The sequence below is a fragment of the Pelophylax lessonae genome, assembly GCF_965119305.1.
Source record: "Pelophylax lessonae genome assembly, chromosome: 9".
NCBI classification, from domain to species: Eukaryota; Metazoa; Chordata; class Amphibia; order Anura; family Ranidae; genus Pelophylax; species Pelophylax lessonae.
Window position 1 is genome coordinate 247,447,172 of NC_138776.1, and position 25,732 is coordinate 247,472,903.

Sequence of the window (25,732 nt, forward strand, 5' to 3'; positions counted from 1 at the left end):
AGGAGGGCACCATGCAAATTAAGCGGGCGCCTAAGGCCTCGCACCTACAGGGGCCTTGCGGCCAGTGGCGGAGCACCAACATTTCGAAGGGCGCAGTCAGGGAAATCTCCCAAGTAAAAGATTGCTTTCAATCCTCGGATCAAAAAGTTGCAGCAGTGTGCTGCAGTCCCTTCACTGCGTCTGCCAGGTGTCTGTTGTCCGCTGACACTTACTCCTCCTTCTCTGCCTGGGGATTGGCCGTCTGATCATGTTATCCTAAGATGTGGAGGAATCGGTAGGTGTGTACCTGCACCAGTAGGAAGTGACTGGCCGGTCAACTCACTCTGCTATCATCATTTGTTGCTCTGGGAGGAGAGCTCCGCCCTGGACCCGGAACATACAGGTAACCAGGCCCAGACTTGATATTTTGCAGGCTGGTCATAGATTTGTTGTGTCCACTATGCAAAGGGGTTGAGTTGCCCAAGGGAAGTTGGAAGAGTCTGAAAATGGTTGGTGGAGGAGGAGGAGAAGAAGGCCCTGGGTGGCTGGGGGACAAGGAGAGGGCCCCTGGGTGTTTTCTAGAGGAGGAAAGATCCACAATGACGCCAGAGTCAATTGCCAAGGAAGAGAGTGGAGCTGAGCAAGTCCTGCCTATCTGACCTGAAAGCCAAACATGGTGTAGATGGAGCCCTTTGCCCTACACAATGACAGCACCAGAGGTGGAAGGTGAGTGGTAGCGGGTCTTTGACATTATAGAGCATATGGACTCTGTCCATTATTGGTAGTTTTGTTTGGAGTTGTCCTTTAGATGTTTAACTGTGTTGCTTTTGACCCGAGCTGTGAGGGACTGAGGTATGACAGCCCACTATGCTGAGACTTATAGTGCCCTAGAATGTTGAGGACTGAGGAATCCTTAGTCCCTAACAGAGGGCACTACAAGTCTTAGCATAGCAGGCAGTATTTCCTCATTCCCCTACAGAGAGGATTACAAGTCCAAGCAGGTAGCCTTCTGCAGTGGGACTTGTTGTGCCCTTGACTGTGGTGGACTGAGGAAGGGAAGTGTAAGAGGGTCTCTGTAAGCTCAGATGTATGGGGGAGCTTTGGGGAACACAGAGTTCCCTTTTACACCAGAGTCCCCAGCTTCCCCCCTCAAATAATGGTTCCCAAACTCTCCTTATATCAGAGTCTTCACACTTCCCTCTTACAGTGTAGTAAGTCTGGAGACTCCGATGTAAAGGGGGCTCTGTAAAATGTGATTAGAGATTAGAAATTTCTAACATTTTTATTTTCTACTTACGATCCACAATTTTCAGCTGCTCAAATGGCTCGCTGCCTCTGATTGCGTATTGGAGTGTGGCCGTCCTCCTCCTCCCCTTCTTCACCAAAAGCACAAGAGGGTGCCGTCCGTCCGCTTTGGCTAGAAGCAGAAGAAAAAAAAAAAACATAAAAAATACGAATGTACATAGTAGTATTAAAGGTTGTGAAGAGACACTTGATGGAGGTAGGAAAGGTAGGAGCGAGAGGGAGGGGGGGGGGGGTGTTGGTATTAGTGTTGTTGCATAGCTAAACACATGTCCACCTACCCAAAAAATTGTAACCTATCTGGTCACATGTAATGTATATTTTTACTTACCGGAGATTTGCTCCACAGCCTTTAGCAGGAGCCTGGGTGAGCGCCTTTTGGCATCACTCCAGGCCCGCTGCAGATCCACTATCTCAGGCAGAAACTGAAATCTCCGCTGCAGCCTCATCCGGAGACGACACATCATCTTGTGCTTTTGGTGAAGATGCGTATAAACTTTATCATACCCCCAGAGGAGGAGGAGCTGTGGAAAGAGCAGTGTATGTTTGAGTCCAAGTATGTCCAAAATAGTACAGTCTTCAAATAACATGCTAGGTCGTCTTTGAGATATTGTAGAACAAAGAATTCCATTTCTGGTGATACATATACATCGATGTCCAAATCTACCTCCATGACATAGGTTGCCCCACACTGGTGATTTCCTCTACATGATATAGCCATTTTCTCAATTGGCCTTTCATGACACACCCAGGGCCGCCATCAGGGGGGGACAGGCAGTCACTGTATTTACAACCTTATTGCTGTCCATTTAGCAGGGTGCAAGTAACTTTACACACATGTAGCATAGGTATCAACTTTTGTCACCATGTTAAAAGGACAGCAGTATGGGTAGCATTACAGTGACTGTTATTAGTCCAGGCTCACTAAACTAGCCAATGCTTGGAAAAGCAAGCCATGCAGATTGCTTTTCAGGTCCCTTTTAACACGAGCTGTCTGATTGGGTGTGGCTGTTAATTTTTGACGCAGACCTGATAAGCCCCTCAATTCTCCTTTATGGAGTGTTATATGTAAATGGGATTGCTTCATTTGAGATGCAGATTTAAACTGTGTATGGCCAGGCTGAAGGTACCCAAGTTGATTGGTCGATCACCTGGAGGACAACGTACAACCAGTCTGTCAGATTTTACACACACTTATCGCTAGCATCTCTTGTAGCCACTAGCAATAATCACTGTGTTTTCCTGGCAGGGGCAGCACCAGGAGAACACAATGGCTCCGCAGGAGGGTTTCCCCTGTCTGTGTTGATGGTGGAATCAAGGCAAAATGTTTTTCCTGCAAGCCACGGGACAAACAAAGATAGTTTTTTAATGAATCCATGATTTTGCCAAAATGGAAAAAAAAAGATGTTTGCTTTGTATATTCTTAAGTTTGCTACATAACTAGAACATGTAACAGTGTTATATCATTGCAGGAGATTTCCCTTCACTTCCTGTCTTGGTGTCACCAGGACAGGAAGTGAGGGAATCTCCCGTGGGGATACAGCCAGCAATTCTTTCCTTTTATATATACTATGGACATTATAAGGCAACAATTGCAAGCTATTTCCCCACAGTGATATTCCCCTCACTTCCTGTCTTGGTGACACTAAGACAGGAAGTGAGGGAAAATCTCATGCAATGATATCACCCTACTAGAAATTGTAGTTCCGTCTAAAAAGTATACATAAAGTAAGCACTTGGTTTCCAAAGTGGCAAAATTATGGAGGAGTTAAAACCCCATAGTGTGATCGGGTAATCTGACGGTGTGTTCCTACACTCCTCAATGTGTCTGTTCATTAAGCTGTGCTGAATTATCCTTGATTCACAATTCCTGCAAGAGTTGCACATGGTATGTGGGAGATGCAAATTTAAGGTGGCATAATTATCCACACAATCACACATAATCCTTTTTAAAGGTCCCCAGCAGAATTTGATGGCATAGTGGTTCACAGCAGTGCCATCAGATTCCAGTTAGATCTGTAAATTAACAAAGCAATGTGATCTGGGGGTGTATTTAACTTGCAATGGACACCCCCATTCATTATCATATGGCAGTGTGAGATGGGTGTGTTGGGAATGTGATCCATTGAGACAAGTGATTATACACTCATGTGTTTCTTTTAGAGGTGATTTGTTCAAGGCAATCCTTTGAAGACATGACCATTCCAGATTTTTGTGATCACTGATTCCATCTCAGGTGAACCAATTAGCTGCTGTGTGCAGATCCAGCTTATGATGGTAAGAGTGTCAGACAAGACAAACGGGGCCGAGCTTGCAGTGTGTATGGATGTATGTAAGGCAATAATTTTTGGCATTATGCATTTAGGGAATATAATGTTTCTAATCTTGCATATATGAAAAGGGTCAATACATTTGTCTTTATCTAGACAGATTCCAAAGCGTCAGAGCAATCTGTCACAGATAATTGGGTTTCATTTTGTGTAAAAGTTGAAACGAATCAAATCTATCTATATACAGGCATAGCCCACTTTAAGTACACAATGGGACCAGGGCATGTATGGAAACTGAAAATGTACTTAAAGTGAAGCAATCCCTTTTTTCTTTTCTCGATGCATGAAAATACACCAGCTCCATTGTAAATTTTGGCCACATTGACATAGCCTTACTCCCAAACCATGTGGGAGCATGTTAAGGGGATCCAGGACTATGACATGATAGATTACCTAGGCAAGCTGGCCAGCCACAAAATGGATATGGTGTAGTCCTGGGTACCTGGGTACCCTGTCGTTGCTCCCTAAGTTTGTTATCCCTGTCACTTATGGTTTGTGAGCAGTGTCATGGCAAGCTGAACAAGCTGTGTCCTTACTCACGATTGTATATAAAGTGAGTGTACTTAAAGCAGGGTATGCCTATCTATATCTATATAGAAAGTTCAGAGATGTGAACCTGTTCCCTATTATATACACTAATATATGGTATATAACATATTCTATAATGTATCTAATGTATATATATTGTATATAATATATACATAGTATATATATTGTCTAATATATATATTTTGTATAATATATATTTTTTAGATACACATACATACATACATACATAATATATATACATATAATATATATATACATATATATATATATACATATAATATATATATACATATATATATATATACATATATATATATATATACATATATATATATATACATATATATATATATATATATATATATATACATATATATACATATATATATATATATATATATACATATAATATATAATATATATACATATAATATATAATATATATATATATACATATAATATATATATATATATATATACATATATACACATATATATATATATATATATATATATACACACATACATACATATATATACACACATACATATATATATATATATATATATATATAGGGAACAGGTTCACATCTAGGAAGTTTCTATAACAGGAAGCTTCTAGATCACGTCTAATAGGCAGAAAGTGCATGCGCAGATCAGCAGACCAAAAGTTTCTTGCACACCCGCTAGATAAGCGACCCACCCAGCCACCATCCCCCATCCCCCATCCTGCACATTCACACCCCCTCCTTACCTTACACACAAATGCCACTATTTCGGCTGTAAACAGTGCAGGAGCCATGATGCACACTTACGACAGGGCCTGGACAATTTCCGGAAACGTGTGCACGCACCAAAAGTTTCGTTTCCGGTTTCATGTATAAATGTGAGAACGCGGTTTTGTATATTCGCGAATTCGCGAATAGTGAACATACACAACCATTAAGCAGATTTAACTTAGAAAAAGAAATACAAATACATACATTTGTGGACACCAGAAAACTTTATTTAGACACATGAAGACATTTTAAAAAAAAAATTGGAAACATGCTGTTTATTACATTTGTATTTTTCAAACCAAAACAACCTTTGTACAACATTTAGACCATATACATCGACAAAGAGCCCATAATCAACAGATGCATGTGCAGATTGAAAGAATTATGTTAACAGCAATAAATACTTACAGAGAGTCAACACACAACACAGCCAAATCTCACCTCCATAAATAACAAAGGGCCAAAAATGTTACCCATAAAACATGTGACACACAAATATATTGGACCTCTTCGTAGGTCAAATCTTTCCTGATGTCTGAGTGAGCTATATATAATCCAAGCAAACACACCCAGAATGGTAACGCCCAGTCCAAAAATTAACTGTGTGTATCCTGTGTGTTTTGGAGCATGCTCAGTTGCCAAAACAAGGGAAATAGAAATGAGGAATAGAAATGTATGTAGGTGTGTATAGTATATGTGAATTGAAAAATTTCTCTCTTGAAGTTTGCTAGTCATTATTTAGAATGTTTAGATACAGGAATACATACATATATATACAATTACGTGAGAGAGAGAGAAATATATATTTAGGGAAACAATTGAAACACACCTTTTGGGATTTGAGAAGTGAGATTGTGACGATTGAACAGATATGTAAGCCAACAATCTGACTCATCACTCATGAACATCCCTAAATTTGGCGTGGCAATTATATCAAGCGTTCTTATGTGCATTTTGGCTGGCGTTTTCACAGGCGTTTTGACATGCATTTTTTGGGCAGGCATTGTTATATGAAATCACCTACAAAAGCCCCAAAAACAGACCACAAACACGTACATGTGAACGTAGCCCGTTTGGGGGCGTTTGAGGGGGATTTGTCCAGCTCAAGGATCAGCTCCCAAAACAGGCAAAAAATCCAATCCTATTCAGTTCAATGGCCCCTGTTCCCATGTGAGCATTTTGACGGCATGAGGAAAACACCCAACGCTCACTGAGAAATAGCACAATGATTAGGGAGTCTGCCTTCCTGCTGTAGGTTTGTAAGTTCGAATCCGGAAGGTGCCCTCTGTATGGGCAACACTTGGATATCTCCAATCCTCCAAATGTTGACATCATTAATTTTGTTCATGTTTGAAAAAGGCATGTGTATCAGCAAACTTTTAATCCAAAGACATGAACAAAATACAAAAGATGCCCCATAAAGTCAATATGTAGCAATATTGTGAGCTAAAGCTCTATTTGTTTGTTGGGCATACTTTGCTAATTAGCCAAGTATAAGGGATATATATATATATACCTTCAGTTAAATGTGTAGTAAAATGGTAACACTTGACCATACCCATATGGAAGAAAAGGTAGTATTTGCAATATATTTCTAAAAACATTCTTTGGAAACACATAAAATATTGTCAAAATTGTGACATTTCCTTGATATGTGTGAAATGCTAATAATCTTTCTTTGAAATATGTTTTACATCTATTTTTTTTCTATCTGACGACCAATTCCCCAATGTAATATTTTGTGGGTTTTTTCAGAGAATGTGGAGGTTCTATATAAACACTGTAGATTTGACTGCTATGATTTCGGAGTTAGCAGGAAAGGTGTATGGAATGTGATGGTGTTTACTAAAGGATCCCTTGTTGGAAGTGTGCATGTTTTTCCAATTCCGCCGGTTTTTGCCATTTTCTATGGGCGAGACAGCGGATTTGCAAGCGGTATTCAAAAAAAAATTGACCCAAAATCGCGCTGGCGAAATTTTTTGAGCCAATTTGGCGTTGCGCATGCGCACATTCGCGAGTTCGCAGCTCGCGGCTGGAGGAGCTGTTTAACCTTTCCACACTTTCGCAGATATCTCTCTTTCTAAGTCAGTTTTTGAGATTTTTTAAACGCAAGTCATCTCCAAATTGACTTCCACACCTTCCACAGTGATTTGGGATTTTTGGGGGTACAGGGGAAAATTTGGCTAAACTTTAGTCGAGCTTTTAGCTGGCGTGGTTTTAAGTCGCGCTCTGACCATATTGCATCTTAATGAATCTCACACTAGGCGCTATTTTCCGCCCGCCGTTCTTTGAATGCCAATTTCAGACTTAAATAATCGCCGCTTCGCAAAATCACGCCGAAACGCCAATTCGCCGTACTATGAATCAGGCCCAAAGTGTCATTTCTTCAGTGTTGTCACATGAAAAGATAGAATAAAATATTTACAAAAATGTGAGGGGTGTACTTACTTCTGTGAGATACTGTATGTTTATCCCAAGCATGCTTGAAGTGATTTAGTGTTGACTATCTCACTACCTCTGTTGGTAGTTTATTCAAAGCATCAACTACCCTTTCACTAAAATAATACTTTCTAAGATTAGTTTTGAACTTCCCTCCGGTTAGTTTGAGGTCATGTCCCCGTGTTCTTGATTTTGGTTTGATATTGAAAAAAAAAAAACTGCCTTTCTGAACCTTATTCACCCCCTTGATGTATTTAAAGGTTTCAATATAGTCTTCATTTTATTGCAAGACACCACACCTGCCTTTTCTCTTTATATTTGATGCCTATTTAAGTACTTGTGCTGATGTTGTGCAGAAATATATGCAGTTAAGGCCCCTTTCACACAGGCGGACCGTTCAGATCCGCCTGTTCGTTTTTTTGGCGGCCTGTTCGTTTTTTTGGCGGTTCTGAAGGGTCCCCCCATGCATTCCTATGAGGCATCGGATGGCAGCGGAGACATGTCCGCTGACATCCGACCCAATCCGATCCGTCAAATCTGGACGGATGGAAACCCTATTTTCGGACATGGGATGGGAACGGACAGACGGTCCGTTCCCATCCGATTTCCCCCATAGAGATGCATGGGGAACTGACAGCTGTGTCTCCGCACACAGCGCAGAGACACAGCTGTCATCCTCCTGCTCAGCGGAGGATCGGCGGCTCGATCCCCCGCTGAGAAAAACGGAATCCGTCCGACGGACGGATAGTGTGAAAGGGGCCTTAAGATCACCTGTCAGGACAGGTATAGAAAAACTAACTAGCAAAGGAGGACAAGCTCCTATTTATGCCACGTCAAAGAGCTGTAAATCTGACATTTTTTCGTAATACCATTGGTTGAGGTAGCGATTCTGTATCTGATACAGATGACATAATACAGATAATCTAATATGTGTTAGTATTAATAAGGATGATACCATATTCGGCCAGAAACTGGACATTACACTGTTGCTAAATATATTTATGATTGTCAGGATCAGCTACCCTATAAACAGTGCAAGAAGCAAAACACTACAAGGTAAAGTGCAACAACTAATCAGAATCCATCTTGCATTGGTATGGCATCAGTTAAAAAGATTTGTGATTAGCTGGTATGCCGTGCCAGACTCAGACCTTCGGGGGCCCCTCAAGATAGAAATTAAATTTATATATATTTCTCACACATGCTCTTATAAATAAATATAAAAAAAAACATTTTAAAATGTATTAAAACATGGACTGTGTGAGTAAGGTATGCGGTTGGTGGCAGTAGGACAGTAGTGGACTGTGTTTAGTTTTTAATTTTTATTATAGTATTATTATATTATTGTTTTACTATTTTTTACTATTTTTTTTTTTTTTGGGAGACCTATTTGAGGGATTCGCGGAAATATCAGCAGGGGTAATCTGCACCGCACGGGGTGATTAGGGTGTGCCCAGGCACAACCTTCACACCACACCACCTGCGCAAACCTATGGGAATAGCAATGTTGGCGTTGCTGCAATGAAATCCAGTGAGCATTACTGATGTGTGGTTTGCTGGATGGAAAATGTTTTATAAATATTAGTAGAAAGGAAGTAAACGTAGAAGGCCCCATGCACACAGGGCGTTTTTGCAGCTGCTGTTAGGAACGTCAGGCGTTTTATTTTTGCAGCTTAAAAACGCCCCTCCGTTTTATTCTATGGCCTCATGCACACACAGGGCTTTTAGGAGCTTCAAGTGGCATAGGCGTTTTTAAGCTGCAAGAAAAACCCAGGTCAGGACCAGTGCGTTCTGGAGCTGCGGCGTCAAGCTGTAAAAACGCCCGACGCTGCTGAACGCGGCTTAACACTGTATATCGGGCTTTTAGCAGTGTCAGGCATTTTTTTAAATGTGAAAAATGAAAAATGTGGTTGGTCACAAATAGAAGAGGGTTGTGTTCATTTAAAAAGCTGGTTAGCGCTGACGCACCTGAACACGCCTAAACGCACTATGACGCTTGAGACGCGTTTTTGAAGCCGCTTTTTCCAGGCGTCAAAAATCGTTTTGCAACTCGTTTTTTATGACGCCCTGTGTGCATGGGGCCTAAAGAGTAAGGCTTTATGCACACTGCTGCTGTTAAATTAGTTTATTTGAGTTTGGGCATTTTATTTTTTTTCTGCCCTGAAACTCCCTTCTATGTTATCCTATGTGTCCATGCACACATGGAGGTTTTTAGCAGTTTATTAGCAGGAGAGTTTATAGGCTGTTTTTTGAACGCCCTAAAATTGCGTTCAAGAGCGGGAATAATGACCAGAAAAAAAAACCTTCTACACTGCTAAACGCTCATCAATGCAAATAAACTCATAGGCATGTTTAGCACTTCAGAGATTATTTTAAGGGGCAGAATAAATTAAAATGTTGGCCAATTAAATAAATAAACTCCCAAACTCTGTTAAACTCTGCAAAACTCACCTAAACTGTTTTGGAAAAAAAAAATGCAGCTTAGTTGTGTTGATAACTCTTATTTCCTCCTGTCAGGATTACCAGCATTTACAGGAAACCAATGTAAATGAGACCTAATGCCTCGTACACACGCAACGATTATCGGCCGACCGATCGGCCGTCTTTTGTCCAGTGTTGTTGTGTTGGTTGGAATGTGCTCTAGACTGCACACGAATTTTCTCAGCCAACAAAAATCAACTTCAGAAGTAATGTCATGTGATGGTTTACTTTCAGTGTGTTTTTTCTTCTCTAAGCATGCCCAGTCTTGCTCATCAGATTTTTGTCTGCTGAAATCTGTACTGACTGACGGAAAATCGGTCGTTCTGTTGACGGCCAACAAAAATTTTATAGCCTGAACACCAGATTTTTTTCGGCCGAAAAGTCGGAGTCGGTTGTCGGAAGCATCATACTAACAAGCCAAAAATTGGCCGATTGGACGTTGGCCTGAAAATTCGCGAGGCATTAGTGTGGACTGATCCATTCTGTATGCTTTTATCTTGATTGGATAAATTGGAGGATCCATCCAGATCAGTGGGGCAGCTGTATCCAACCGAAAGTCGATAAATTATTACATTCCCTGGAAAGCACACTAAGGACAAAGAAAACACAGTGTATGCGACATATTTATTTATTTTTTATAAGACATCTGATAAGCATTTAGCTAAATGATATTCCACATCAGATGATTTCCTTTTCCATTTCCAAAGTTTCAACATTTTTGGTTACTTTCCCAACAAACCAGCGAGCAGACCTGGTAAAAATCGTTTTTCCACTTCAACATCCATTTCATCGGGATCATCTCTTCTTTCTTCCTCATCGGCATCTCTCCTGGAAAAAGACACAGATATCGGTAAATAAAACATTGATTATTACACAAAACCTGCATTTCACTGGGACAGCAAATGGATATTTTTTGGCCACGTTGACTACTATTCTATGACCACAGTAACATGGTAGAGGAATACGGCACAGTGGGATGCCACAAACTTGAATATCTTTTTTTTATGGTTCAAACATTTTATTGGAGAACAAAGTGAACAGGTAACAACAATTGGTAAACAGAGTGACAAGATAAGTACAAGCCAGATGTGCTAACAAAATAATGGCTACAATAACCATGGGTCAAACTTAGGAGTAGGTAGATAAGAGGCAAACAGGGGGGCTGTGGCCAGGACTCTGCAACCGGCGTAGCCAATCTCTTATTGAATAACCATCAATAAGAGGACACGGCTAAAGCTGCCCATGCACCAGTAGGGTTTCATTTGCATGGAAATTTTGAAAAATTATATGGCAGAGCATTTGATTTTCCCACCATTGAGTCAACTAATATTGTTCTAAATCCCTTAAAAATGAATCCAGACATGCTACTTGAATGGAATCCCAGATGTATTAAAAATGTATCTTTTGTACCTTAGAACATCCGCATTACAATATGTGCGATTGTTTCCAAACAGAACTCACATTCACAGTTAAAATTTTGCTCAAACAAAATTTTACATTCTGTTCCTTCAAATTTTTTCATTGTTACGGTCAAAAACAATCATCGATATGACCCCACTAACTATTAGGAAATCAAACCAGCCTTTTAATAATATAAAAATCTTTTAAAGACAATCTTCCAGTGTATGGCCAAAATGTAATATATATCAGCTTACCAATCACTAGAATTGGTGTCTGCATTGGTTTACTTTTTTTAGGCTTTATGCTCCCTGTTTTGCCCTTGTGATCTGACCAGTAACACACCTCATTTATAAAGGAGCCTATACTCTTGATGAGGGAGCAACAGAGACATCTTTGAACGGCAGCATTTTCAGTCCCTTCCTCCCCTACTCTTCATTGTTTTACCATTTCTGTCATACCCATCCCTTACCCCATCTTGTCTCTTCAATGATATCAGGCATCTCTTGGGACATCTCTGGGGATATCCTAGATCAGGGGTCTTCAAACTATGACCCTCCAGTTGTTCAGGAACTACAATTCCCATCATGCCTAGTCATGTCTGCAAAGGTCAGAGTTTTACATTGCCTCATGGGATGTGTAGTTCCGCAACAGCTGCAGGGCCGTAGTTTGAGGATCCCTGTCATGAATTATTCTCTCCCATCAGCGACTCCACTCTCCGCTTGTACACTTCTACGGTTGTTTGTCTCCATTTGAATTATTGTATGTGTAGCACTCTCCTAGATAGGTGCCAGGATTCAGTCAATTTAGTTGTTCTTACTGTAATCAGTTCAGCTGCATGTGATTAGTTAAGTCTGTTCAGTGTTTCAGCTGCTGTAGGTTTGATTGCTTCCTCTGTTTTCAGGATAACAGTGAATCTCACTGAATCTCACTAGAACTTAGGTGTAGAACAATGCAAATGATCAGCATGAATATTTATTCAGTCCTGGCCAATCCCTGGGAGTCTGTATAAATACCCTAAGACACAAATCAGCCTTATCTTGTCCTGAAAAGAAGAAGAAGTCTAGCCTTAAGGGCTTGCTTCCCTCTGGGCAGGCCTGCCTAATGCTTGCTGTTTGTGAGGCCTCAGCTTGGCTAGCTAAGAGGCCTGGATCATGAGGGGCTGTCGTCTGAAAATCTAGTCTACGATCACAGGAGAAAGGTGTTCCATAGATATTGGAAAGAGGCAACCAACTCTTCAAATACATTTTGTGAGTTCAGACTGCTGTGAGAGATCTTAGAGACTTTTGGTCTGTTGCCACCCATCCAGAGAGAGTCAGCTGTGTGTGTGTGTAAAAGGGACATCAGCTGGTGTCCTGACGAGCTCAGCCATCTAATTCTCTGTGGAGGGACTCTGCTCTGATTTCTCAAAGGAAGAAGCTTTTGTTCTTTTAACAGTTTCTACAACAAAGTCCACAGTTTGCTTTTGCAAGGACTTTCGCTTCAGTTCTATAGAAGGAAGTTTACTGTCCTCATCTTGTACATAATTTCTGCTTTTGGAGTACCCCGCTCAAATTCCCCAACCCTCTCCAAGTTACACCAAGAAAAAAAAAAAACACCAAATGAAGACCCCCTTGACTTGCCATTGAATCAAAGAGTGACTGTGAATGTGTGCCTGGCTGTGGAGAAATAACTGGGAAAAAGAACCCTGGCATATTTCCAGCGGCTTCTTTGGGGGTAGCGCTACATATGGTACCAATTATCCCCTTGCCGCCAATTCACGTAGTCAGCCATAACCCCGGTATTATTTTCTTCATCCCACTCTAACAGACATTCACACCCCAAGACTGACACTCCCACCGCTCCAGACTGACACCCCCGCCACGTCAGACTGAAAGACTCCCATACCCCACAGTGATATTTGGATTTTAAAACTGTCACAGTTGGACTAAAATGTTTTCAACATATATTTTGTGGGGTTATCACATTGATTTGTATTTCTATATCACAATTTGTGGTTGATTGTAATTTATGTCACATTCACACATAACTTTAATTCAAATTTGTACAAATTGGGTAAAAATTAAGACATTTATATAAAGGTTTATGCTAACCGTGGCTCTTATTCTTAATATTTTGTTGTAAACGTGTACAGGGTTACATGTGGTGAGCTGCTGTACATTTTATATATTCCCACCATTAATTATTGGATAATTTAGTAATAGGGGTATATAGTTTTGAAGTAGGCCCATAAGCGCGGGTGCTGTTGACATTATAGTGGGGAGTTTTGTATCTTCATGCAGAGAATGCATTAGGGTAAAACGTACTCAGACTTTAGAACCAAATTTAATCTTTAAAAGTCTATACTTTTATTTAAAAAAGTCTTAACATACTTACTCTTCCTCACAGAGAGATAAGTTGATGGTTCCAAGGAAAAAAAGGAGTAAGAGGGATTTCTTCAAGGTGAACATCTTTGGGCTCTGTGGATAATTTGGATTCATTGAAAGAAAAAGAAGACAACATTCAAAACACAGCTAAAAATAACATGAGGTGCCCTAATGTTAGGTACATATAAAATGGTTGTTCCAATACAATAAAAGGTCCAATGTTTGTTCTAAACCCCCATAAAGGATCATGTATGACTGGAACCCATTATTGGCAGGTTGAGTGTTGTTAATTACATTGATATGCTTGATGCTTTCCAGACTTCATAGGATCTGGTTACCCATGGATAAAACAATGATTAAGGGGTCTTGAGCTATCGTATTCCTCAATTCCACAAAAAGAAGGGCACAGCAGGTTCTCAGATAGCATTGGAGATGGTTCACAAAAAACAAAGTTCCAGTCTCCATTGTCTATGGTTTCCAGCACTTTCTCCTTAAACAGGGATACCCTTTGCCTCAAATTTTCCACACACTCTGGTCCTCACTCAAGGAGTGTTAAACGAAAACAAATTGAAAATCATGTTTCTGTATATGAATCTCCTTTACTAACTGGACTAATAGTTTATTTAGGGTATTTCTTGTATGAATGAGAAGAGTCCCCAGATAATGGTCTCTGTGAGCTCAATTTATTCCAGGTTTGGGGAGATGGAGAATTGAGACTGTGACGGACCCCATACTCAAGAAGAGTATGTCTGCCATATAAAAGTTTTCCTTTCCTGGTACCAGCAAGATCCAAGATCCCTTATCCCACCCAGTTGCTTGTTGAGACATCAGTGTAGGGTGGTAAGAAGCATAGGAGTGTTTATTCAAACACAGGTACAAAGAGATATACACTCTGGGACAACTCCCCCCCCCCTTCTTTGCATAATGACACAGGGCGGAGTAAACTACATTCAGTAACATGACACATGGGTATATTCAATTTTCCAACAGTAGACAGTGTTTAGGAAGGGTAGATAGGGCTGCTGGAGAAATCCCCCTTCCCCTCTAGCAGCTAATCCACATACAATTTATGAATGCAATCTTTCTATGATACTGTTTTCTAATAAGGGCAAAAATTATGAAAGAATAATATTTCATGAATAATATTTCATGTTTAACCACTTCCCGCCCGCCCTATTACAAATTGACGGCGGGAATGTGGTTGTGTTATCCTGACCGGATGTCATATGACGGCAGCAGGATAACACAGCTCTGGGCGCCCCCCGGGGGCGCGCAGAGCGGCGATCGGTGATGCGAGGTGTCAGTCTGACACCCTGCATCTCCGATCTCGGTAAAGAGCCTCTGACGGAGGCTCTTTACCATGTGATCAGCCGTGTCCAATCACGGCTGGTCACATAGTAAATAGGAACAGCCGTTGATCAGCTTTCCTTAGTTCGTGCCTGACAGGCACGAGCAAAGGAGCGCCGATCGGCGGCTCCCCTGACAGGGGGGGGTCGGCACTGGTAATCAGATCATTGATTACCAGTGCAGACCCTCGGGGGGGGGATTCCACTAGATCCACCAGGGATGCCCACTATGACCCCAGGGATGCCCACTATGACCCCAGGGATGCCCACTATGACCCCAGGGATGCCCACAATGGCCACCAGGGATGGCAATCAGGGCTCAGGGAGACCCCATTGCCCTCCCCATCAGTGATGCGCACCAGTGTCCTCCCTATCAGTGCTGCCCACAAGTGCCCATCATTGCTATCCTTTAGTGTCGCCCACCAGTGCCCATTATTGCCCACCAGTGCTGCCTATCAGTGCCCATCAGTGCCCATCAGTGCCCATCAGTGCCGCCCGCCAGTGCCACCCATCAGTGCCCACCAGTGCTGCCTATCAGTGCCCATCAGTGCCACCTATCAGTGCCCATCAGTGCCACCTATCAGTGTCCATCAATGCCGCCTATCAGTGCCCAGCAGTGCCGCCTATCAGTGCCCACCAATGCTGCATATCTGTGCTACCTATCAGTGCCGCATATCAGTGCCGCATATCAGTGCCGCATATCAGTGCCGCCTATCAGTGCCACCCCAACAGTGCCACCCCAACAGTGCCACCCCAACAGTGCCTCCTCATCAGTGCCTGTCAGTGCAGTCTCATCAGTGCTCATCAGTGCAGGAAAAAACTTATTTATTTACAAAATTGTATAACATAAACAAAAAAACTTTTTTTTTTTTCAAACTTTTCGGTCTTTTTTTATTTGTTTAGCAAAAAGTAAAAATCGCACAGGTGATCAAATACCACCAAAAGAAAGCTCTATTTGTGGGGGGAAAATGACATAAATTTGGTGTAGGTACAGTGTTGCATGACCGCGCAATTGTCATTCAAATTGCAACAGCGCTAAAAGGGGAAAATTGGCCTGGGCAGGAAGGGAGGGAAGTGCCCTGTATTAAAGTGGTTAAGAAAATATTTTTTTGTTTCTTCTATACCTTTATGTTTATTAGGTTTCATATTTTGTTTTATTTGCCTACCCAGTAAAATGTACTGTTAAACGCATTTTCGATTTACAGGCACAAAGACATATACACTCTGGGACAACCCCCCCTTCTTTGAATAATGACTAAACTACATTCAGTAGCATGACACACAGGTATACTCAACTTTCCAACAGTAGACAGTGTTTAGTAAGAGCTGCTGGAGAAATTCCCCCTCCCCTCTAGCAGCTAAAACATATACATACATAAACATATACATTCCATAATAGGTTGATCCCTAGTCAGATAGAAACAATAGAACAATGGGATACAGGTACTTACCAATAACAAACCCCACCCCACCTCAAACTATCTAGCAATATTCTATGAGATAAACTCCTACAAGCAGCCTGAAAAGGTCAAACCAATGTATCTTTATATATTTCTTGAGGGATATTGTTCATAAATGATTCTGTCCTAATTGAAAGAGCCCATTCATTCTCTTAACCCAAACTACACATATAGAACCCGGGATAACCGGGGTGACATGAAATGCTGAGTCCGGTGTGGTTGTACAGTGAGCCTGGTTAGTGCAGACCCGACTGGGGTTCTCGATCATCCTGTGCCCTTAATATACACAGGGTGACTTACACATAGAAGGGGCTGGGGGAGCTGGACAAGGAGTTTTCCGACCTCTCTAAGGTAATCTTGATTCCACAACCCCCCCTCCCCCCACCCAAAGTGACACCTGTCTCAAAGACTATTGAGATTATGTGAAAATAATTGATCATTATGAGGTATATAAAACTTATGAATGCAACCTTTCTATTGTACCGTTTTCTAATAAGGGCAAAAATTATGAAAGAATAATATTTTATGTATAACTATATTAGGATAAGTAATAATATTTGAGTCAAATGATATTGGAATTCAGTAAAAATATGTTAGCTTTTACTATGTTCTAAAGGGCAATATCCCATCCCCCTCTTCTAATGGTCAGCTGGTAACAGACTTGAATGACGCCATGTGCTACATATTCCTGCTCTGTACCAGAATTGTTCTCTAACACCCGGACACACATTTCCACAGATCTGCACACACAAAAAAGACTTAAGAAAAGATTTTTTTGTTTCTACTATTACTGTATGTTTATTAGGTTTTATATTTTGTTTTATTTACTTACTCAGTAAAATGTACCGTTAAACACATTTTTGATTCTAATACAAGTAAATAAGTATCGTTTTATTTTTATACACTTCTCATACTTAATTTGGCATTTCTTCAAAGTTTAAGAAATACCAAAAATAACACACAAAAAATTAGATCTATGTAAATGGCTATGGTGTCTAATCCCAAAAATGTAGGGGACGTGCATTCAAAAATACAACATGAAAGACAAACTCCAAGAGGATACAGCGCCTACTAAGACTAGCATTAATCTTTATTGATCATGGGACATATGTCCATTTACAAATAACCAGTGACAACCCCCCCCTTCCCCCCTAAAAATCAGTGCATCCCTCCTCACCTTGACTCTTCCTACCCCTCAAACCAAGACCCCACCCCACTCAAACCCAGATAGCGCACTCCTACCCTAACCCCTACCAAAACCCCAATTTTCCCCTCTCTCTAGTGATGTGAATGCTGGAGTCTTAACAAAAGTCCCACCAGGTTCAACCTCTGCAGATGGGGACACCCCCACTCATTGCTGGGAGCCCTTGTGTCACAATGCAGTGCACGATGGTGTGAACGCTCAGCCAGGATACCTCTCTAAACTGCATGGAAGCCCCCCTGGATGTGGGTAACAGCTAGAGCATCAACACACACTGTTACAATGATTGCACCGCCCGCATGTTTGCAGGAAGCAGGACACGAGGACTATAGTATCATAAGAAATAGTGAGACAAGCCACATATAGGTGTTTTATCTGAACATTGCCTATGCTTTCATAAGATATATATATAGCTATAGGCTGTTACACCCTGGACATATCCAGTGAAGCACAGATCATATATATGTTGAAGTTGAGACGCTACAGGCTTTATGGACATGTTGTGTGTAGGATTGCCACCTCATCCCATTAAACCAGGACACACAATAATTACACAGGTTCTGTGGCTGATTAAGGTGGTAATTAAACTCACTTAATGTGCCTTATGTACAATATATTAATTACACAGGTTCTAAGGCTAATATAATATGTGTCCTGGTTTAAACGGATGAGGTGGCAACCCTGGTTGTGTGGTTGTTGCTTACCCATGCATCAGCTTAGGACTCTCCATGTCAATGGAAGATCTTTGTGATGGCTGTATAGAGTACTGCACTACTAATACAATGACAGGCTCTGAGGGAATACTCCAGTAGTTTAGCTAAAGATAAATCAGCTGCTTAATCCACAAAGGGTCAGGTGATCCAATCAGTAGAAGGCTTGACCACCATATGGGATTTTTATCAATATGGTGTGCTAAAACTAAAATAACTGAATACAAAACAAATGTGATGTATCTTTACAACAATGTGCAAAAAGAAACAGTGAATAAATAAACCAGTGAATTAATAAATAGATGTAAAGTTTGCAGAGACAAAAGTCCAATGAAGTTCACAATCTTCCACGGTGGAATTTCATTTTAGCGCACTATATTGATAAAAATTAATACACATTTCCACTATAGGCACAGGATTCTGGTAGCAGCTTCAACATCTATCAGTGCGCCCAAAATACCTTTCTTAACCATATGGGACTCATAGCAGTTTCCTGGTAAATGAGGATTGCATGCAATGGGGTTGATTTACTAAAACTAGAGAGTGCAAAATCAGGTGCAGCTAAGCATGGTGGCTAATCAGCTTCTAACTTCAGCTTGGTAAATTAAGCTTTGACCATAAAAAAACTGGAAGCTAATTGGTTTTTGTGCACAGCTGCACCAGATTTTGCACTCTACAGTTTTAGTAAATCAACCCCAATACCTCTACAGCTTGTGCTTCTCACCACAGTATCTCAGCTATACCTCCGCAGCTGTCGAAGGTTGATTAGCTTTCACTATATTCTATCGGTAATTTACAACAGATTGGACCCAGCACATGCGAGAGAAGTGGACTACCTGATATACAGCAACTAGTTATCAACAATCCTCTGCAGAGGTTACCAACCTGGCGTGACTTTTGCTAGGTCACCAGCATTCACATTATAGAGAGCGGGGAATAGGGTTTTGGTAGAGGTGAGGGTAGGGGTGGGCTATCCGGGTTTGTGAGGGTTGGGGGGTAGGAAGGGTCTGGGGGGAGGGATGCATTCATTTTTGAGGTTTGTCACTGGTTATTTGTATATGGATATACTGTATGTTCCATGATCAATAAAGACTAATGGTAGCCTTAGTAGGTACTGCATCCTCTTGTGGTTTCACTTACTACTGCACCCCACTAAAAGCTGTGAAGTAACTTTAGTGACCGAAACGCAAGATAACCAGGGAAAGAAGAGACTGATTGGAGCACTAGCACGATTTTGTGCCTTATGAACTGTTTTTCATCTATTATTATCACATATTATCACTGTTTTATTTGTGTGATTTCTGGCGCAGCACATTTTTGTATTATTTATAAAGAAGAGACACTGGGGGAGATTTATTAAAACTGAAGCCCAGAGAATCTGGTGCAGCTGTGCATAATAATCAATCAGGTTTAATGAAGCTTTCGCAATAACACCTAGTAGCTAAATGGCTACTATGTACGGCCGAGCCAGATTCTCTGGGCTCCAGTTTTAGTAAATCTCTCCCGCAGTGCTTTGTGTTTTTTTACTGAATTCTTCACAGGGTAGGGGATATACTGAATGCACACGAACATTAGATGGGGATAAAACTAATATAATTTAGCAGGTATATGGCATTTTTCTATTGTAAAGCTATTTGATTCAGCGCTGTCTGAACTTTAACAATTAAGCTAAATACAGTCCAGAGAGCCTACAAGAGTCCACATGTGTAGATCTACATCATAAATTGGTATAAAAAAGTCATGCAGACACAAGCAGGAAGGTAATCATTCTTTCCAAACAGGGATTTTATACTTTTGGTTGACCATAGCTCTATGCATGGCCAGACCTAGGGGGGGGTGCTGGGAACTTGGCTGCGCCCCCCCAGATTTCAATTGGGCCCCACAAAGCTTCCCATTCACAACCCCCTTCCACACGTGATGCTGTGCCCTGCCATCTCCCATCCCTGCACTGTGCATACAAAGCCTGAGCACAGGCAGCGAGATCTCCTCCTCGGCTCTTCACACAACACAGAGCTGAAATCCCATTCTCTCTCACACAGCTATGATCTGCACTGAGTGTAGCTGGTGACTACGGCTGGGCTGCTGTTCTGACCAGGGAATTTCACGGCTCAGAAGTACAACATAGTCACCATCTACGCACAGTGCAGATCATAGCTGTGTGAAAGAGAATCAGATTTCAGCTCTGTGTTGTGTGGGGAAGACCCAAGGAAGAGATCTTGCTGCCTGTGTTTAGGCTTTGTATGTACAGTGCATGGAAGTGAGCTATGCTGAGTGCCCTGTTAGCAGTGACCCCTGTCTTCTCTCTTCCCAGTGGTGACCCCCATCCTCTCTCTTGGCAATGTTGACCCCTGTTCTCTCTCCTGCCACCGGTGACCCCTGTTCTCTCTCCTTCCAGCGGTGACCCCTGTTCTCTCTCCTTCCAATGGTGACCCCTGTTCTCTCTCCTTCCAACGGTGACCCCTGTTCTCTCTCCTTCCAATGGTGACCCTTGTTCTTGCTCTTTCCAGTGGTGACCCCTGTTCTTTCTCCTTCCAGTGGTGACTAGAGATGTCCTGAACTATTTGCCGGCGAACAGTTCCCGGCGAACATCACTTGTTCACGTTCGCCTCGGCGGGCGAACATATGCGATGTTCGGTCCGCCTCCTATACATCATCATTGAACAAACTTTGACCCTGTACCTCACAGTCAGCAGACACATTCCAGCCAATCAGCATACCCTCCCTCCCAGACCCTCCCACATCCTATAAAAAAGTAAGGACAGCATCCATCTTAGATTCATTCTAAAGCTGCAGAGGTAGTTAGAGCAGGGAGAGTGCTGCTGCTGCTGACTTAATAGGGAAGTCATTAGCTAGGCCAGTGTTCTGTGTCCACTCCTGCTGTAAGGACAGCATCCTGACAGCACCCCAAAAAGCCATTTTTAGGGCTGGTATATCAGTCTGCTTTTATTTATTTTTTTCTATATATATACAGACTGTACTGTGTGCCCACCACTCATATAGGGTGGCACAGCACCTTGCAGATAAAAAATTCATTTAATTTTTCCTCTGTAATATAATTGCAGTTGCCTGCCAATGAGTGTCAGGTCCACAGACTGTACTGTGCCCACTGCCCAAAACTCATTTAGGGTGGCACAGCACCTTGCAGATAAAAAAGTAATTTCATTTTTTCTCTGTAATATAATTGCAGTTGCCTGCCAGTGAGTGTCAGGCCCACAGACCGTACTGTGCCCACTGCCCACCACTCATATAGGGTGGCATAGCACCTTGCAGATAAAAAATTCATTTAATTTTTCCTCTGTAATATAATTGCAGTTGCCTACCAGTGAGTGTCAGGTCCACAGACTGTACTGTGCCCATGCCCACCACTCATATAGGGTGGCACAGCACCTTGCAGATAAAAAATTAATTTAACTTTTCCTATAATAAAAAATAAAATTCATCCAGAAAAAACAGGAACTGACTTTTTCATTCGAATTTCAGTAGCGCAGGGATGGTGATAACCTCTTACAAAATAAATAGGATGATAACATACCAAAATATATGAATCAGATGTGATAAATATAAGCATAAAATCATAAATACATAAAAGCATGAAATCACATCAATGGGAGTCCATAAAGTCTATAGGTATAAAGTGCATAGAGCAATGAAAGTGCAAACATGAAGGATCACAGGTGCGACTTATGGGGACCACCCTTTCTTGCCACCACCACACAGTGCTGGGAGAAGTATCTGAAATTCAGACTCACCAGATGCCTATGCCTAACCACTCTCAAGGACTAGGCAACAACAGCTTATAGTAAAATCAGGTTTCCTCCAGATCTCTGATTTGTGCTGCAAAGACTCCTCTGGAAGATTTCCTGGTAAATTTATAGTGAGTCTGAATTTCAGATACTTCTCCCAGCACTGGTGTGGTGGTGGCAAGCAAGGGTGGTCCCCATAAGTCGCACCTGTGATCCTTCATGTTTGCACATTCATTGCTCTATGCACTTTATACCTATGGACTTTATGGACTCCTATTGATGTGATTTCATGCTTTTATGTATTTATGATTTTATGCTTATATTTATCACATCTGATTCATATATTTTGGTATATGTTATCATCCTATTTATTTGGTAAGAGGTTATCACCATCCCTGCGCTACTGAAATTTGAATGAAAAAGCCAGTTCCTGTTTTTTCTGGATGAATTTTATTTTTTATTATATTTACTCATTTAAGTAGCAGCAATTTGTGTTATTTGTGTTATTCTGTCAGGTTTGTCTTACCTGTATTTCCTAAAGTGCAGTGGATTACAACATTGTCTATTAATTTAGTACAAGTAGTGATATTTATATATTTAATTTTTCCTCTGTAATATAATTGCAGTTGCCTGCCAGTGAGTGTCATGTCCACAGACTGTACTGTGCCCACTGCCCACCACTCATATAGGGTGGCACAGCACCTTGCAGATAAAAAAGTCATTTCATTTTTCCTCTGTAATATAATTGCAGTTGCCTGCCAGTGAGTGTCAGGCCCCCAGACTGTACTGTGCCCACTGAAAATGGACTGTTTGCGGTTGTTTGCGGTGCGTTAAAAGGGGAGTTTGGTCTGTCAGATTTTGGTCTGTCACTGTGAAGCGGGCGTAACCCTTACACTACCTGATCAATACAACATCATACCTGATCGTATTCACACACTGGATGTTTTAAAGCACGTTATTCCAAACTATTTAGGAATGTTAGGTCATTTATGCCCTTTATGGATTAAAACCCGACTCTGCGTCAACTACGTAATTTTCCATTGGGAGTTTTGCCATAGATCCCCCTCCGGCATGCCACAGTCCAGGCGTTAGTCCACTTGAAACAACTTTTCCATCATGATTGTGGCCAGAAAGAGTCCCTGTGGGTTTTAAAATTCGCCTGCCTATTGAAGTCTATGGCGGTTCACCCGGTTCGCCCGTTCGCGAACATTTGCGGAAGTTCGCATTCGCTGTTCGTGAACATAAAATTTTATGTTCGCGACATCTCTAGTGGTGACCCCTGTCCTCTGCCCTCCGCCAGTGGTGACCCCTGTCCTCTGCCCTGCCAGTGGGGACCCCTGTCATTTCTCCTGCCAGCGGTGACCCCTGTCCTCTGTCCTGTCAACGGTGACCCCCTGTCCTCTGCCCTGCCAACGGTGACCCTTGTCCTCTGCCCTGCCAACGGTGACCCCTGTCTTTTGCCCTACTGATTCCCAGTACACTGCCTTACCAATTCCTGTGCAGTCCCCTGCTGACCCACTGTACACTGCCCAGCTGACCTCTGTATGCTTTCCTAAAAATGAATAGCTTTGGTACACTGCCCTAAAATACTGCTCATCCTATCCTGCCCTGCTGACCCCCTGTACTTTTCCCTGCTGACCTCCCACCCTCTACCCCACTTACATTTTTTTACTGCACCCCCACATCAGACAGGCTAGATCTGGCCCTGTCCTTATAGCAACCATTATACCGAAACAGATTCCTCTTTTACATAACAAATGCAGTTAAAGCTTGAAGAAACGTGGAAAAAGAAATGACTGAAAACATTAATCGTGCAAAAGAAGCCATTTAGGTAAAAATCTTATCAGTTAAAATCAAAATAAAATAGAGGAGTCATTTAAAACTTTATCTGAAATCTGAATACTGAGGTTTCTTTCCTTATCAATAATTATATTAAGAATAATATTAAGAAAACGGCATTTCAGCATATACTTACAGGGTGGTTCAGTTGGTGCTGAGAATGTAGAAGGCTGGAAGACTTCAGTGGAGGTCTACCCTATAAAGAACGGGGTTGGCTTATATAATGAAAGACAATCAAGTTAAGCACACCGAAATTTTAACTAAAGTTTATTTTAGAAGTCACATCTTTCGTTTCTCACATACCCGATACCACATAAATGTATTAACAAATTTACCATCTAGCCTCCAGGCGGGACATACTGTTTATCAGCACCCAGTCACCAGTTACGTTAGCTCCTGATCTGCTATTTAGAAAGTTTTATTTTTAGAAGCCATTCAAGAGTATTTACAGCCCACATTTTGCTTTGCTTTATATACAGTAGTATGGGGTCATTTTGGACAGTTGGACAGAAAGTGACCGGCACCTTAACACACAATTTTGTATATGACTTGGTGTTGCAATAAAGTTTACTTGGCACCAGAAAGTGTCCGGACATTCCTGGTTTCTGGGGACAGACCCTGCTTTAAGGAGGTTGTGTCTGGATAAAAAGTGTCTTCAAATGTGACCCCAGCAGTAGTGGTGCTCAGGACAGCATTCGTACTTCTGTAAGCATGGACAGAGTCACCTCAAATGATATCAATCAGAACAAATATTCCAGTCCCCCCAGCCCCAGCCCAGCCCTGCATGAGGAGTGACAAAGGATTACTACAGCTGTGCTGCCTCCATCCCACTGTTTCAACCAATGTGGACTGACATGACTGAACCCACAATACCACAACTGTTCTCCTACCATTAGCCCACCAAATATGAACCCACTCCAGAGTCCAGCCAGGGAGTCAGAAGAGAAAGGCTGACACCCATAGGCGTGCGCACAGGGTGTGCCAGGTGTGCCCAGACACACCCTAATGGCCCTGTGCAGCATAGATTCCCCTTACTGACCTGGCTCCCCTCCTCCTTACCCCCGCAGCTCTGCCGGCTTCCCTCCTCTCCTCTCCCGCCAGTTGTTGCTGCGGGGATGCTTTAGGATGAGTGGGAAAATGGGCAGGTAAATATATAACTTACAGGCCCCTTCTGTTTCTGAATGAACATCATGTGTGATTGGTAGTGTGTGTTTGAGCTTTGGTGTGCACACCCTAATGCATTAGGCTGCGCACACCTATGCTGACACCCAGACCTGCTTGCCAGGTCAGCCATCCCCAAGGAAGACAGGCATGAGAGGGAGGAAATGGAGTAATCAGGTAAGAAGAAATAAGAGCCCAGTGATATATTCTGCTGAATCTGTTTCACAATGTATAGCCACCTCTCACAATGTACAGTGTCACCTGTCACCTCTGAAAGCTGGACAAAATATTCATTTACATGGAGAGGCAAACACTGAGAAAACATTGTTGCACAGCAGGATCCTGGGATTCTGGAATAGTTATTTTTTTGTTCATGCTGGAAGCTTTTAGGAACTATTTGCTTTCCATGTTACTTATATATTTTGCACAGCATTCAGAACTTTAACCGTTTTATGCCAGCTGTATGCATATACAGTATCTCACAAAAGTGAGTACACCCCTCACATTTTTATAAATATTTTATTATACCTTTTCATGTGACAACACTGAAGAAATGACACTTTGTTACAATGTAAAGTAGTCAGTGTACAGCTTGTATAACAGTGTAAATTTGCTGTCCCGTCAAATAACTCAACACACAGCCATTAAT

General features: G+C 41.8%; 2 protein-coding genes and 2 long non-coding RNA genes across 6 annotated transcripts in view; 1 reads left to right on the plus strand and 3 right to left on the minus strand.

The window, feature by feature from the left end:
- Positions 1-25,732, minus strand: part of LOC309564357 (uncharacterized protein) — a 1,447,080-nt gene that overhangs the window by 482,344 nt on the left and 939,004 nt on the right. The gene's annotated exons all lie outside the window — the stretch shown is intronic.
- The window catches only part of LOC309562846 (uncharacterized protein), a 359,272-nt gene that overhangs the window by 232,425 nt on the left and 101,115 nt on the right, over positions 1-25,732 (plus strand). The gene's annotated exons all lie outside the window — the stretch shown is intronic.
- Positions 1-25,732, minus strand: part of LOC309563017 — a 350,229-nt gene that overhangs the window by 223,787 nt on the left and 100,710 nt on the right. The window lies entirely within an intron of this gene.
- LOC309562999 lies at positions 10,470-24,121 on the minus strand. The gene is made up of 3 exons (XR_014225647.1): positions 24,059-24,121; positions 13,634-13,716; positions 10,470-10,687 (listed from the first exon to the last, which is right to left on the minus strand). It is a non-coding gene; the product is annotated as an uncharacterized lncRNA (long non-coding RNA).